Source organism: Benincasa hispida, chromosome 12, assembly GCF_009727055.1.
Source record: "Benincasa hispida cultivar B227 chromosome 12, ASM972705v1, whole genome shotgun sequence".
Taxonomy (NCBI): domain Eukaryota; kingdom Viridiplantae; phylum Streptophyta; class Magnoliopsida; order Cucurbitales; family Cucurbitaceae; genus Benincasa; species Benincasa hispida.
Window position 1 is genome coordinate 51,464,975 of NC_052360.1, and position 15,233 is coordinate 51,480,207.

The following is a 15,233-nucleotide window of genomic DNA, read 5'->3' on the forward strand; positions in this document are numbered from 1 at the left end:
ATTGACATGTCAACCTACATTTACAAATAATTTTGATATAAGAATAGAAACTAAACTAAAAAGTTTACCCCTTTTGTGACAACTTTCTAAAAGTCAAGATACTTATTAAACTATCTTTTTAAAAATTAGAAAAATTATTAAATATGTTTTATATTTAATAATTTATTAGACACAGACTAAATCAAAATTAGACCAAATTTATAATTTAACTCAAAATTACCAAAAGTTAAAGCAATATTGCAAGCTATAAATGAGAGTATACTCTTCCTCACTATAGAGCTTGGAAGCCGAGAATGAAAATATTTATTTTTGTTTAACGAGGTTGTCCGAGTTGTTGTCACAAAGACCAATTATAATAATATAATATCTATTATAAATATTATAAATTAAGTGTAAGGTAGATGTTCATGCCTAGTGTCCTATCCCATGTGTTGTCTATATGTCTGGAGATTACACAATATTTAGTGTCCATGTAATTCATCTAGTACTTGCCAAATTGCTTATAAGTAATGAAATTTAGTGGATTTTGTAGAGACACACATATTGGTGAGCATTTACTTCATTTTCCTATATTTGAAAACAACATATATATATATATATATATATATAAAGATTTTATTTTATTCATTTAATTTTTTATGATAAATATAATTTTTAATATTTATTCTTTTTAGAATATTTTAGGCTCTGTTTGAGAACTATTTAGTTTTTTGTTTTTGTTTTTTAAAATTAAATCTATTTCATCCACATTTCTTATATGATTTGTATCTTTTTTAAGAGCTATACAACACATGAAACAATAAATTTCACAAGAATCTCGAAGAAAGATAATAAAGATTTAAAAAAATAACAAAACATATTTAAGAATACCTAGACCAAACTTGAAATCAATTGGAAAAAATTGTGGATGGTGATTTTGGAGCCAAAAAAACCGAATAAGAAATGTAACTCACCGTAGAGTGAGACATAGACAACATCCATAAGATCTAAAGCTTTAATTACCTGAAAGTAAACTTACGAACGAGTAGAAAAGCCAGTCGTTAGGGCTTTAGATAACAAGTAGTAGAAGATCCAAAGGCGGAGAACTAATGCCTTGAGAACGAAGAGAAATGGAAAATGGAGAAAATTCCATAAAAAAAAAACTCTAATGGAATTCTTAGAAACACTACAAGAATTTTTTGCCTCTGCCGATATTTTTTTTACACATTCATTTTCGTTGGCATAGGCGTATTTATCTCGACGAAAATTTAATGCATTGACCAAAATAGAGTAACATGCACATTTTTTTAAAAAATTTATACCGACGAAAATTGGAACTTTTCTCGACAAAAATATGTGTTGGGAAAAGTCTTTAAAACCACCCTTCTTCTTTTTTCCCCAAATTTTTTCCTTTCTCTTTCCCTTCCCCTAACCCCTCGTTTTTTGTTTCGTGTCCCCTCCCCCCCTCCTTTCCCCTCTCTTCCATCGCCTTCCCCGTTTTCCTTCCCTTTCGTCCCCTCTGTTTCCCTTCCCTTCCATCCCCCTCCCCATTTCCCTTTTCCCTTAAGTCCCCTCCACCATGATTCAAAACCCCCCTTTTTCGTTTCCCTTCCCTCCCTCCCCCCCCCCCCCCCCACGATTTCAAACCTCCTTCCACCCTCCTCTCCCGGTTTCCCTTTCCTTTTCATCCCCCATTCCCTTTTCCTTTCTGTCCCCCCACCCCCACTGATTCGCCTCCCTTCTTTCCCTATTATTTTTCCTTTCCCCTTCCATTTTCTTACACAAATGACCACCACTCTAACATAGAATGCCAACGCATGTTACCTCCGCACGCCGTTGCACACTACCACCGCACACTACTGTCGCACGAACTGGTTGGTTCTTCTTCTCTTTGCTTTTTTCTTTAAATGTTATTCGTAGGTTTTGTTTGTGTTATTATTTTGATAAAGAGTTTTGTTTCATATTAGAATTAGGATTTTCATTTGTTTATGAATGAAATTGTTATTCTATCTTTCGTTTGTATATGGATGGATATAATGAATGGTGAATTATTTGTGTATTTTGGTTTTAATTTTGTACATGAGATTCATTTGTTAATATTGAAGTTTAATCTTTCCTTTTTATGAATATAATATGTTTTAATTTTTAAAATGAAATTGCTAAGGATGTTTAAAGCAAATTAACTAAATTTCACACTTTTTACTTGTTAGTATTAAATCATCGATTGACCCAAAAAACTTAAGTTGATAGGTAAAGGTAAATTTGATATTATATCATCTAAAAAAACTCTAGTAAAGAGTCGTTTTGTTTGATTGATTAAAAAGATTGTGAGGAAAAATGAAAACTTTGAAAAAAAAAAATTAGAAAATAGAAAACATTTAACCCTTTAGCTTCATTTATTAAGCTTTTATCCATAAAGATTCACAATCGTAAATATTTAATTCTTTTTCCTTACTAATGTTCTTGTCACATGCTTGACGCAGACCGACCCTTTTGTAAAGTAAGAAGGAACACTAGAAATGTAGTGATTTCTCTCTTGTTCTCATCATAAAGACCAAAACTTAGAGATAATGGAATATCTCCTTCATATAGCCAAAACTTAGATATGCTTTATTCACTTGGTTCAACAATGAATAAGGATTGGATTAAGTTTAGAGATAGATTCTCAAGAGAGCACATTGACGGAGTTGCACAATTCATGGAAGTAGCAAAGTATCATGCAAATGGAGAGGGGAAATGAGATACCTGTGTAAAAATTGTCAGAATTCAATGTCTCAGACATTAGATAGAGTAGAAGACATTTATTTGCTAATGGAATATCTCCTTCATATAGTCAATGGATTTATCATGGAGAATTAGTAAATTTAGCTCAATTTCAAAGAGCCAGGACTCCTTTAGCTCCTTCAGCAGATGATGGATTAGAGGAGAACCTACTACACACAACGATGATGATGAGTTATTCAATCATTTAAATGATTTGCAAGGACCAGTGAGAGAAGGGGCATATGATGAAGATGAAGAAGACTTTGAAGATGAAATGCCTGAGAACATTGAACAGAGGGATATTTCAAGAATTTTTAGGAGTTGATGGATGAAGCATATAACCCGTTGTACCCTAGTTGTACAAAATTTTCCTCATTGAACTTCTTGGTGAGATTGATGCATATTAAGGTTCTCAATAATTGGAGTAACAAATCCTTTGATATATTACTAGATTTGTTGAAAGATGTCTTTTCAACTGGTGCATGCATACCTAGTTTTTTTTTATGAAGTCGAGGAAATTACGTGACCGAAGACTAGGATATGATTCTATTCATGCTTACAAGTACGACTGCGTTTTATTTTGGAAAAGATATTCTAATTGTCAAAGTTGTCTAGTGTGTGGTGAGTCTCAATACAAAATAAAGGATGGCAAGAATAATAAGATCCCAAATAAAATATTACGCCATTTCCATTAATATCGAGGTTGAAGCGATTGTTTTCATCAAAACGCATTGCTTCTGAGATGCGATGGCACAAGGATAAACAATTTGAAACTAATGGTGTGTTGCGACATCCAGCTGATGCTGAAGGGTGGAAATTTTTTGATAGAGAGTTTCTTGAATTTACTTCAGACCCAAGGAATGTTCAGTTAGCCTTAGCTTCCGATGGATTTAATCCATTTGAGAATATGAGTAATGCGTATAGCATGTGGCCCGTGATGCTTGTTCCTTACAATTTGCCATCATGGAACTGCATGAAGAAATCTAATTTTTTCATGTCTTTACTTATACCAAGACCAAACTCTCCTAAAAAAGAAATTGACATTTATTTACAATCACTAATTGAAGAGTTGAAAGAGTTATGGAACAATAGTGTGCGCACTTACGATTGCATGAGTGGGGGGTACTTTCACTTACGTGCATGTTTTTTGTAGACCATTAATGACTTTCCTGCATACGGGGACTTGTCAGGATGGAGTACCAAAGGTTATCAAGCATGTCCCATTTGTAAAAAAGATAGAACATCGTTTAAAATAAGAGAAAAAATCTCTTTCACAGGTCATCGACATTATCTTAGAGATAACCACAGTTGGCGTAAGAGTAAGAAACATGATGGTAAATTGGAGTGTAGACCTCCACCCGTTTTAATGAATAGAGATGAGATCCTAGAACAAGTCAATGCACTAAACTTTCTACTACTAAGTAAGCATCCATCCAAACGAGATAAGAAAAGAAAAAGGACTATTAATTAGACAAAAAAAGTATATTTTTTGAGCTCCCATATTGGTCTAAACTAATGTTACGATATAAGTTAGATGTCATGCATATTGAAAAAAACATATGTGATAGCTTGCTTAGGACTTTTGTGAATATTGAAGGAAAAACGAAAGACACAATAAATGCTCGTTTGGACTTGAAGATTTGAATATACGAAAGGACTTATACTTACAAAAAGAAGGATCTAAATTTGTAAAGCCACATGCGACATATACTTTTACTACAAGTGAGAACATAGCTTTTTGTAAGTTCTTGAAATCAGTTAAGTTTCTTGATGGGTTTGCCTCAAATATATCACGATGCGTTAATGTGAATTATGGAAAATTATGGGAATTAAAGACTCACGACTCTCATATTCTATTCCAACGACTTATTCCTATTGGTGTTCGAACATACTTATGAAAGGATGTGTATATACCTATTGTGGAGCCATGTAATTTTTTCCGTGATTTATGTGCGAAAGTAATATATGTCACAGACTTAGACCGATTGCAATAAGATATTGTACTCATATTATGTAAGTTTGAAAAAAAATTCCGCTGACATTTTTATGTAATGGTTCATCTTGTTGTTCATTTACCTTATGAAGTAAAGGTCGTTGGTCCGGTTATGTATAGTTGGATGTACCCTATTGAGAGAAGCTTGCGAAGCTTGAAACAATACGTAAGAAACGAAGCACGTTCTGAGGGTTCAATAGCAGAAGGATTTATCATGAAAGAATCTTTGACTTTTTATTCCATGTATCTATCTGAAATAGAAATTAGATTTGATAGAGAGCCACGTAATGATGATTCAATTCTCCATGGCCCAAGTTGTGGAGATGTTGATGTGTTTAGGCAAAATGTACCGCCATTAGGGGGTCAATTGCGGAGACCGTAATTGAAAATGAGAAACAAATGACACATTGGTATGTATTGAACAACAACTCTGAGATAACGTTTTATCATAGGTATGTTTCAGATCCTATATGTTTAGTTAATATCCTTAGTTTTCAAAGTCGATATTATATCTAATGTTAAATTTATGACTAGGGAACATTTGAGACTGATTCATACTCGATCAGACATAACATCAGAATTATCTCAAAGGCATCAATCACAATTCCCTACTTGGTTCAAAGATCATGTAAGTATACTTCTTCAATTAGATATTTGAACATCAATAATGAGTTAAACATCATGGTGCTTGAAGAAACAGAAGGAGTTGAAACTAATTACTATGGTATACTAATTGATGTATTGGACTTATAATGTAGCAATGGAAGACGAGTGATCCTTTTCAAATGTAAGTGATTTGACATAGACCCTAAGAAAAATATAGTACGATAGGATTTAGGGTTCATGTCAATAAATACATCTCATTATTGGTATACAGATGAATCCTTCATCTTTGCAACTTAAGCCAAACAAGTTTTTTACACCAATGACAATAAACTTGGAAATAGTCGGAAAGTTGTGCAAATTGTCCAAAATAAATACGTATGGGACGTTCCAGAAGTAGATGGAGGTGAAAATGATGAATTAGAGTTGTTGGAAGTAGTTGGAAGGATTGAGGTCGATGAATCTATCCAAGATGCCATACTATGTCGAGATGACGTTGATCCTACTATTGTAGAACCTCAAGTTAATCCACAACAATTGAATCATAGTGTACCATATTCAAACGATGACGGTTTTACAAATGATGAACCCGAAGATTTAGAAGCATCTACTGAGAAGAGTTCTAGTTCAAATCATTATTTAGATTCTAATGATCAAGATAGTGAATAACTGTATAATAACACTAGTGTAATTCATAATTTCAAGATCGTCTAGCAGATGAACTAGTTAGAGAATCTAATACTTTAACTACGTGTAATTTATAACTTCAGGTGTTATGTACGTTTAAAGTATGTTTGATTGATGAAAATAATAACAGAGGAAAAACATAATATTTACGTGGACACCCTAGACCAGGGAGAAAAACCACGGTAAATATCTCTTCTTTTATTATCATAATACTAATACATTGAATATATGAGAACATGGTGAATAAATAGACTTGTGGAGAACCCTAGGGTTAGAGGCACTTACAAAAATACCCCTAGAGTAAAAATCCTATTTTCAACACTCCCTCTCAAGTTGGTGCATAAATGTCGATAAGACCCAACTTGCTGAGACAATAGTCAAAATTTGGTCTAAGCAGTCCCTTGGTGAGAACATCTACCACTTGTTGATTAGACGGAATATAGGGAATACAAATGCTCCCGTTATCTAGTCTTTCTTTAATGAAGTGTCGGTCAATCTCTACATATTTGGTCCTGTCATGCTGAACTGGGTTGTTCGCAATGTTTATTGCAGCTTTATTATCACAAAAAAATCTCATTGGAAGCTCCTTGTCTTGATAAAGATCAGTCAACCCCTTATTTAACCAGATTTCTTCACATATTCCCAAATTCATTGCCCTGTACTCAGCTTCAGCACTACTCCTCGTCACTACTCCCTGTTTCTTACTTTGCCAAGTGACGAGGTTACCCAAGACAAAGTTACAATATCCAGAAGTTGAGTTTCTATCAATAACAGAGTCCAATCAGAATCTGTATAGGCTTCAATCGTTCTTTTCCCAGATTTTTTAAACATTAAGCCCTTACCGGGGGTTCCCTTCAAATATCGAAGGATACGCTCAACTGCATTCATATGTTCCTCATACGGAGCTTGCATAAACTGGCTCACAATGCTTACTGCATATGAAATGTCTGGTCTGGAATGGGATAGGTAGATCATCTTTCCAACCAACCTCTGGTACCTTTCCTTGCTCATAGGAACCTCGTTGATTGTAACACCAAGTTTTGCATTATACTCCACAGGTGTGTCAACAGGTTTACAGCCAGTCATGCCTATCTCTTTGAGTAAATCAAGTGTATATTTTCTTTGCGATACTGAAATACCTTCTCTTGATCGAGCTACCTCCATTCCCAGGAAGTATCTCAGCTTACCAAGGGCTTTAATTTCAAATTCTTTGGCCATTCTCATTTTAAGCCTCATAATTTCACTCTCATCATCACCGGACAAAACAATATCATCAACTACACTATGAGAACAGCAACCTTCCCCGAAACAGATCATTTTGTAAATAGTGTATGATCTGAGTGCCCTTGGTTGTAACCTTGTGCTTTAACAAATGTAGTAAACCTATCGAACCAAGCCCTTGGGGATTTTTTTCAGTCCATATAAAGACTTCTTCAGTCTGCAAACCTTGCGCTTGAACTGACTTTCAAATCCAGGATGCGGGCTCATATAGACCTCCTCTTCAAGTTCACCATTAAGGAACGCATTTTTAATGTCCAATTGATACAGTAGCCAATCTTTGTTAACAGCAACTGACAACAACACACGAATAGTATTGAGTTTAGGTATAGGAGAGAATGTTTCAGAATAATCAACTCCGTAAGTCTGGGTAAAACCTTTAGCAACAAGTGTGGCCTTATATCGATCAATCGTCCAATCTGATTTGTATTTTACAGTGAAAACCCATTTGCAACCAACCATCTTGTGTCCTTCTGGTAAAGGCACCTGTTCTCATGTACCATTTTTCTCAAGCGCCCTCATTTCTTCTATAACAGCCGATTTCCATTCAGAGTTCTCCATGGCTTCACGAATATTGGTTGGAATTATTATGGTGTCCAAGCTAGTGGTAAATGCTTTAAACTCGGAAGACAAGTTATTATACGTCAAGTAGCTGTGCATAGAGTACTTTGCACATAAGCGAGTACCTTTCCTTAGTGCTATCGGAAGGTCGAGAGAGGCATCATGATTTTCCACTTCTCTCGGTATCTCAGCATGACTGGTCACCTGTAACTCGAGATTTTTAGTAATATCTTCCACTCCTTTGTCAACAATAAGACTTTTATCTTCCATTTCTTTGTCAACAACAAGACTTTTCCCTTTATTATTCTCTCTTTCAGCTGTTTCTTCATCTGTCACATATTCGGTATGGTCATTTCGACCTCCTTCATCTTTTTCGTCCCTGCACTTGTCAGCCTCCATACATATATCAACTTCATTAGTTTCAAGAATATATGTACCTGAACCAAATGCCGGTTCTGACTCCTGGACCTAAGTCGACGGATTAACAGGTGGCAATTCTTCCTTTCGACGATTCTTCCTATAGTAGGTTATCCAAGGAAGCTGGTTGGTAGGGAGAACAAGGTAGGCTCTTTCAGAACTAGTGGAAGGGATCAGAGTAGAATCCTCTAAGGGAATAGCATAGGTGGACCAGTTAGGCTCTTAACTTGGACTATTCCCCTGAAGATGACTAACAAGAAAGAAAGGTTGGTCTTCAACAAAGGTAATATCCATGGATACAAAATATTTTCTAGAGGATGGATGATAGAATTTATATCCATGTTGATGAAGGGGATACCCAACAAAGACACATTTTTTAGCACGAGGGTGAAATTTTGTGCGATTTGGGCCATGAGAGTGGACAAAAGCGACACAGCCGAAGACACGGAGGGGTACCTCGAAAATCAGACGAGTAGTCAGAAAGGACTCTTTGAAAAGGTCTAAGAGATTATGAAAGTCAAGGACACGAGAAGGCATACGGTTGATGAGGTGAGCTTCTGTAAGAATGGCATCTCCTCATAGGTAGGACGAAAGAGTAGCATACAACATTAACGATCGGGCAACTTCCACCAGATGGCAATTTTTACGCTCGGCTACTCCATTTTTTTTAGGAGTATAAGCACACGAGCTCTGATGAACAATGCCCTTAGACACAAGAAAGTCATGAATAAAGGTATTAAAGAACTCTCGTCCATTATCACTTCTTAAAATCCCAATTTTGGCATGGAACTGGGTTGCAATCATAGTATAAAATTGTTTAAAGGTAGATGACACCTCTGACTTATTGGCTAGTAAGAACACCCAAGTAAGACGTGTATGGTCGTCTATGAAGGTGACGAACCAACATTTACCAGTAGAGGTAGTGGTTGGTGATGGTCCTCAGACATCACTATGAATAAGGGAGAAGGGACAAGATGGCTTGTATGGTTGAGAATGAAACGAAATACGACTTTGTTTGGCACAAATGCATACATCACAAGTTAAAGATGCTATATCAATGCTGCGAAACAAATGTGGAAATAAATATTTCATATACTGAAAGTTCGGATGGCCTAAACGATAATGCCATAACATAAAGTCATTTTCAGAAGTAGAAAACTTTAAAGGCATAAAACCAACGGTGTGATCCTCCTTAGAAGAAGTCTCATCAGAAAGAAAGTAAAGCCCTCTATCATGCTGGGCAGTGCCAATCGTCATCCTCGTCTTCTGATCCTGAAACATAACAGAGTCATGGTGAAAAAATAGCTTTACGGTTCAGATCTCTTGTAATTTTATTGACTGATAAAAGATTATATGATATTTGTGGCACATGAAGAGTATCACGTAAAATAAAACCATCAAGAGGAAAAGTATTCCCTTTTCCTGCAACTGGGGCAAAAGACCCATCTGCAATTCTAATCCGTTCATTCCTCGCACTCGGACAATAAGTAACAAATAATTCTGAAGAACTAATGAGATGATCTTTGGCCCCTGAATCTACAATCCAGGGTTTCTTGCCATTAATGCTAACAAGACCAAGAGCTGAGAATGTACCTGATTGAGTAACGACACTTACTCCGACGACATTCACATTGGTCTTCCTATGGCTAAAGACTGATGCTGTGAATTTTCAATAACTGGATCACTTACAGAAGTACGTCCGGAGTTTGATCTGTCATGGGACTGTTGTTTCTTACTGTTCGGGGGCCTGCCATGTAGCTTCCAACATTGGTCCTTCGTATGCCACGGTTTCTTACAGTGCTCACAAACGGGTATGGGTTTTTCGTCACTATCGGAATTAGATGCCTTTGAGACAAAGGCTGATGCATCAACAGAGACTATCATCGGACTGTTCATAGCCTGTGATCGGTCTTCTTCTAGACGAATCTCGGAACACACCTCTCAGAGAGATGGAATAGGTCATTGACCCAATAAGCGACTTCGAACACTATCATATTTTGGGTTCAATCCGCCAAAAACACATAAACTCGATCTGCCTCTTCAAACTTCAAATACTGTCCTATCCTGTGCGCAGTTCCAGATAATCTCCCGGCACAAATCCATTTTTGCCAAAAAACTAACAGCTTATTGAAGTAGGCGTAACAGTCATGTTTCCTTGCTTGCATTCATAGACTTGTTTATGTAAAGTGTACAACCGGGATGCGTTTTGCGTTGTGAATACAACCTGGTTGTCTCCTAGATATCTCTTGCAGTTGCTGCATATAGAAGAAGCCGGCCAATCTAGGGCTCCATACTGTTGATAAGAGCAGACCGTAGCAAATAGTCCTCCCCTTTCAGATTCTTTCTTGAGAATCACCTGGGATGGGTTTCGAAATTTCTCCTGTCAGATATCCGAATTTATGCCTACCTTCTAGAGCCATTTGAATTGACTAGGACCATGAGAAGTAATTCTCCCATTTCAGTTTTTCTTCAACCAAAACTCCTACAGAATTGCCCACTGAACCAGTTAAGTAATTTGTATTGGGCAAAATAGATAATGGAGTTTAACGGATTCTCTGGACCAGTAGGCGGTTGGAAAGTTGTGCCAAGCATTGTATCTGAAACTGCTGATGCAAAAAGGCAAACCGATGTCTCACATCATCAGAATAATGAACCGAACTCCAACCGCTAGAAACTGAGTCGCCATGGTCACCAGCGAAGCACTAGTAGTCGGCTGAAAGATCGCCGGTAATGAGAAGGCCCCAGTCGGCTACATTGCTCAAGATGGTTTACCGAAAAAACCCTTATCCCTCTGGTCAAATGAACTGAGAATAGAATCGGAGAGATTCTGCTCTCCTTGCCAGATGGACGGGCCTGTTGCGACTCCTTGGGTGTACACCAGCGACGCGGTCGTGTTTTTAAATGAGGTAGAAGATGAAATTCTAAGCGGCGTTGCTTCATCGATCGAAAAAACGGGTTTGACAGAAGACAAAACCCCATAATCGGCGATCGAAAACTCAGATAGCCGAGGAGGAGTGATCGGAAGCTCGTCTGTCGCCTACACATCGGAAAGGCCTCTATCTGTCGACGTTCTTGGGCTGTTTCTGATCGGCGACTGTGATCCCGTTGTAACCGGATGGTTTCCTGAAGAATTGGTTGCTTGCAATTGGACGGCGGAGATTAAGTCTGGTAGAGCAGCCTGAAAACACTCCTTAATCGCAACCTTAATAGCGGTTTGTATATCAAAACTTGAAGATCCACTAGCGGAAGGCGATTGTGGATGGTTTTCTTCCATAATGGCTAGGATTTCGTCCCTTTGCTCTGATACCATGATGAAAATAATAACAGAGGAAAAACACAATATTTACGTGGAAACCCTAGACCAAGGAGAAAAACCACGGTACAGATGTTTTCTTTTATTATTATAAAACTAATACACTAAATACATGAGAACAGGGTGAATAAATAGACTTGTAGAGAACCTTAGGGTTAGAGGCAATTACAAAAATACCCCTAGAGTAAAAACCCTATTTTCAACATTGATTTTATTCATGTGTTGTGTGGTTGTACAATTATAGTAGGTCAACATCAAAATTGTTTAGCCGATGAACTAGTTAGGGAAGCTAACACTTTGGCTACGAGTAATTCACAATAATTCATTATTTCAAGTGCGGTTGTAGAATTATGGTAGGGAAACATCAAGATCGTCTAGCAGATGAACTAGTTAGGGAAGTTAACACTTTGACTACGGGTCCTTCGATAGAAGTAAGAATGCCCATCGCATCAGGTGATAGTAATATGTCTTAGGTTGAACATCTAAATATTATTGTAACCTCTAATTAAAGTAATGTACTTTATCTTGTTACAGGATCCAATTCTAGAACAAAATGGAACGTGGGCGAGGGCACAACCGAAACATTAATTTGGATGTATATGTACATCGACATGGGTGGATCCCAATAACCATTTTTGAGGATGTTGGAAAACTAGTAAGCGTTTTTGCTATAATGTTTAGCAACGCCATTGGGACTGCAACCTGGGACACAATTTCATCGTGTTGTTCTAAGTGGAAGGATGTACCTAGTGATGTCATTGCCACTATAAAGGCTCGTGTTTAGGTAAGTTTTATGCTTTTATTGTATTAATCTCATATGTGTACTTACCATAACTTTTATTGAAAATGTAGAGACATTTTATTGTGGATCTATCCTCGAATGTCGTCAATAAGTACATAAATCGGTAAATACAGAACTCATTTAGAGAATATAGATCCGAACTACATAAGTACTATTGTAGTTTTGAGAATCCTGTAATTGCTTATGAAAGTCCACCAGACAAGTTAACAAATAAAGAAGATTGGAAGATTCTTTGTGATCGATGAGAGACTCCTGAATGACAGGTAAATTTTATGTGTTTAATGTATTTATTGTTTATATAAGTTGCTTGTACTAATAAATTATAATTTGTGTAAAAAAAAAGGAGAAAAACAAGAAGAGCAGAGAATGTCTCAGTTTCAACCATTATTGTGGGTCAGAATCCTTTCTTCAAGTTCAAAATGTCTCAAGCCTTCTCGTTCGCCCGTGTCCAATGCTTATAGGCCTCCCGAACATTTCGAGCGGCGTTTTAAGGTGGAATAGAAGGACACTCCTCCATAAGGACGAACCTGAGATCATCGATGATTAATATGGTTGTGTTCGTGTGTTTCCAAGTAGTATAGTTTTCGCCAGTCAGTTTGTCGACGCTCAATAGAGCTAATATAGCTGTAGCCATGATTACGTTGCTGAAAAATGAACAAACTTAATAAGTCTATGCATTACAACATTTTAACACCAATTTTAGTTTTAGTAAAATAGTTTCCAAGTACCCTAAGTGAAAAGACTTTTATTTTGTAATGATGCCACAACGAGGCAGGATAAACGTCATCAGTGGGGTGATCAGATGCCCTTCATTGGGATGAGACACTCTCAACCATTAGGCAAAAACAACTTTTGTAACTGATCATAACATTCACTATTTGTTCGGTCCAGAACTGTTAAACCCTTAACAATTCCGCGTAAATGTAACCCCTCATTTTTGGCCTTAGAGTCCCGCACTAATGCGCCTACCGTAGGAAAAAATTAGATTAGAATAAGAGACTAAAACGACCTTATCCTATACAGAAGATCAGATAAAGGATCATGCAAAACTGCCATCCTATAGGGGGACACTCTTAGGATACCTCGAGATGATGCACAGAAATATTATCCAACCTAATGAGAGAGATCGTGGGATATGCCGTCTCACGTCTCGCTCCCACTTACTATGAATATTCTCTCCGTCTACCTTGATATTGACCTATCCAAACACCATCCTTTAGGGGGACACTTACAGGGTGCCACGAGGTTGAGGATCAATCTCATGATGTGAACATAAAGGGAGAAATGCGAAGAGGTTTAAATGAAATATCATATACCCCAAGTACCTCTCATTGAATATTCTACCTAGGGTTTCATTAACTTAGACCATCCGGCTACTGATTTTATCTAAGTCAGTTTAATTTGCTAAAAAACAACTATTGTCTTTGAAATTAAATAAGTTCAAGTAGTCACATTAAACTTTTTAACAGATTGTCCTCAAATTTGTATGCATGCATCAAATCTATCTAATTTATCTTTCCAGGTTGGTTCCTAGGTAGGGGTGTTCCATTTTCGTTAGCTTAAATACCCCAGCCTAGACAGAACCTGCCTTAGATAAAAGGTCCCTTATAGATATATTTGTTACACTTTTAATCTTAGGTCTATCTCCACCAAGTTTTAAAACATGTTTAAAACCATGATTCAAGCCTAAGTCCGCATGCATGTCTTTCTTATATATTTTAGTTATAATTTCCTTATAACTCTTATAAAAGAAACAACTAAAACCTATACATATTGCCATGCATAACTAGGTATTTATAATACTTATAAATTTAACTATGTGTCATGCTTCATGCAATGACCATTCATTACTATATATAACTCTTATATACTTGTAATAAACCAAGCAAACATACTTCCATACACCCTTATATTATAACACTTATAATATAAAAGATGATGCATGTCTATGTGTAATGCATGCATAAATATAACTCTTATATTATATGATGCATGAGCATGCTCTTATGTAATTTAAATCATGCTTGTCTAAATCATAACACTTATAATTAGAGATGATACATGACCATGCATAACCTAAGATGAGATTTCTACTATATGGCATACCATATATGTCACACCCCCTCCCAAATTACCCTTCTTAATTCAGAAGTAAATGTGACCACAGTAGTTACCAACCCTTTTGTGGCACTTACTGTCTAACTAACATCCTTAACCTGCTTAGATCCCTAAAATACATATATAACATTCACCAAACTAAAAAAAACTTTAAAAATAACCTCAGAACACCAAGGATCAACAACAACATAATTACATCATATTAACACATACAGAGTTCAGCGGTCCCAATATACTTTACTAGTCCCTAATATTAGCAACACATATGTACAGACATTTACAGAATAAATACCTAAAAATTCTCTCTAGACTTTGGACTTTTAACTGGAGTCCTTGAGTGGTAGAGCAGCAGGACAACTAACCCTGGGAGATGACCACTACCTGGGAAAAAAAATATTTGAAAGAATGTGCTACTCGCTCAGTGAGTAACTTAATAAAAACATAAATCTTATGCTTAAACTGAAAGCTAGAAAACAGAATACTGGAACTAAAACATGCCAAGAAAACGTGTACGTAAAACTTTTAAAACCATTGTATCTGAAAACATAGCTAAACTAATTCCCGGTTGAGAGAGAATCCTCGTGGTTCAATCTCAATGTCGGATATCATGTTCAAGAGAGAACCCTTTTGTTCAATCTCTGAAACATAAGTCTGGGCTGGGATGAGAACCCTTTTGTTCAACACCTTTTAGCCAATGCTAGGAAAGAACCCTCGTGGTT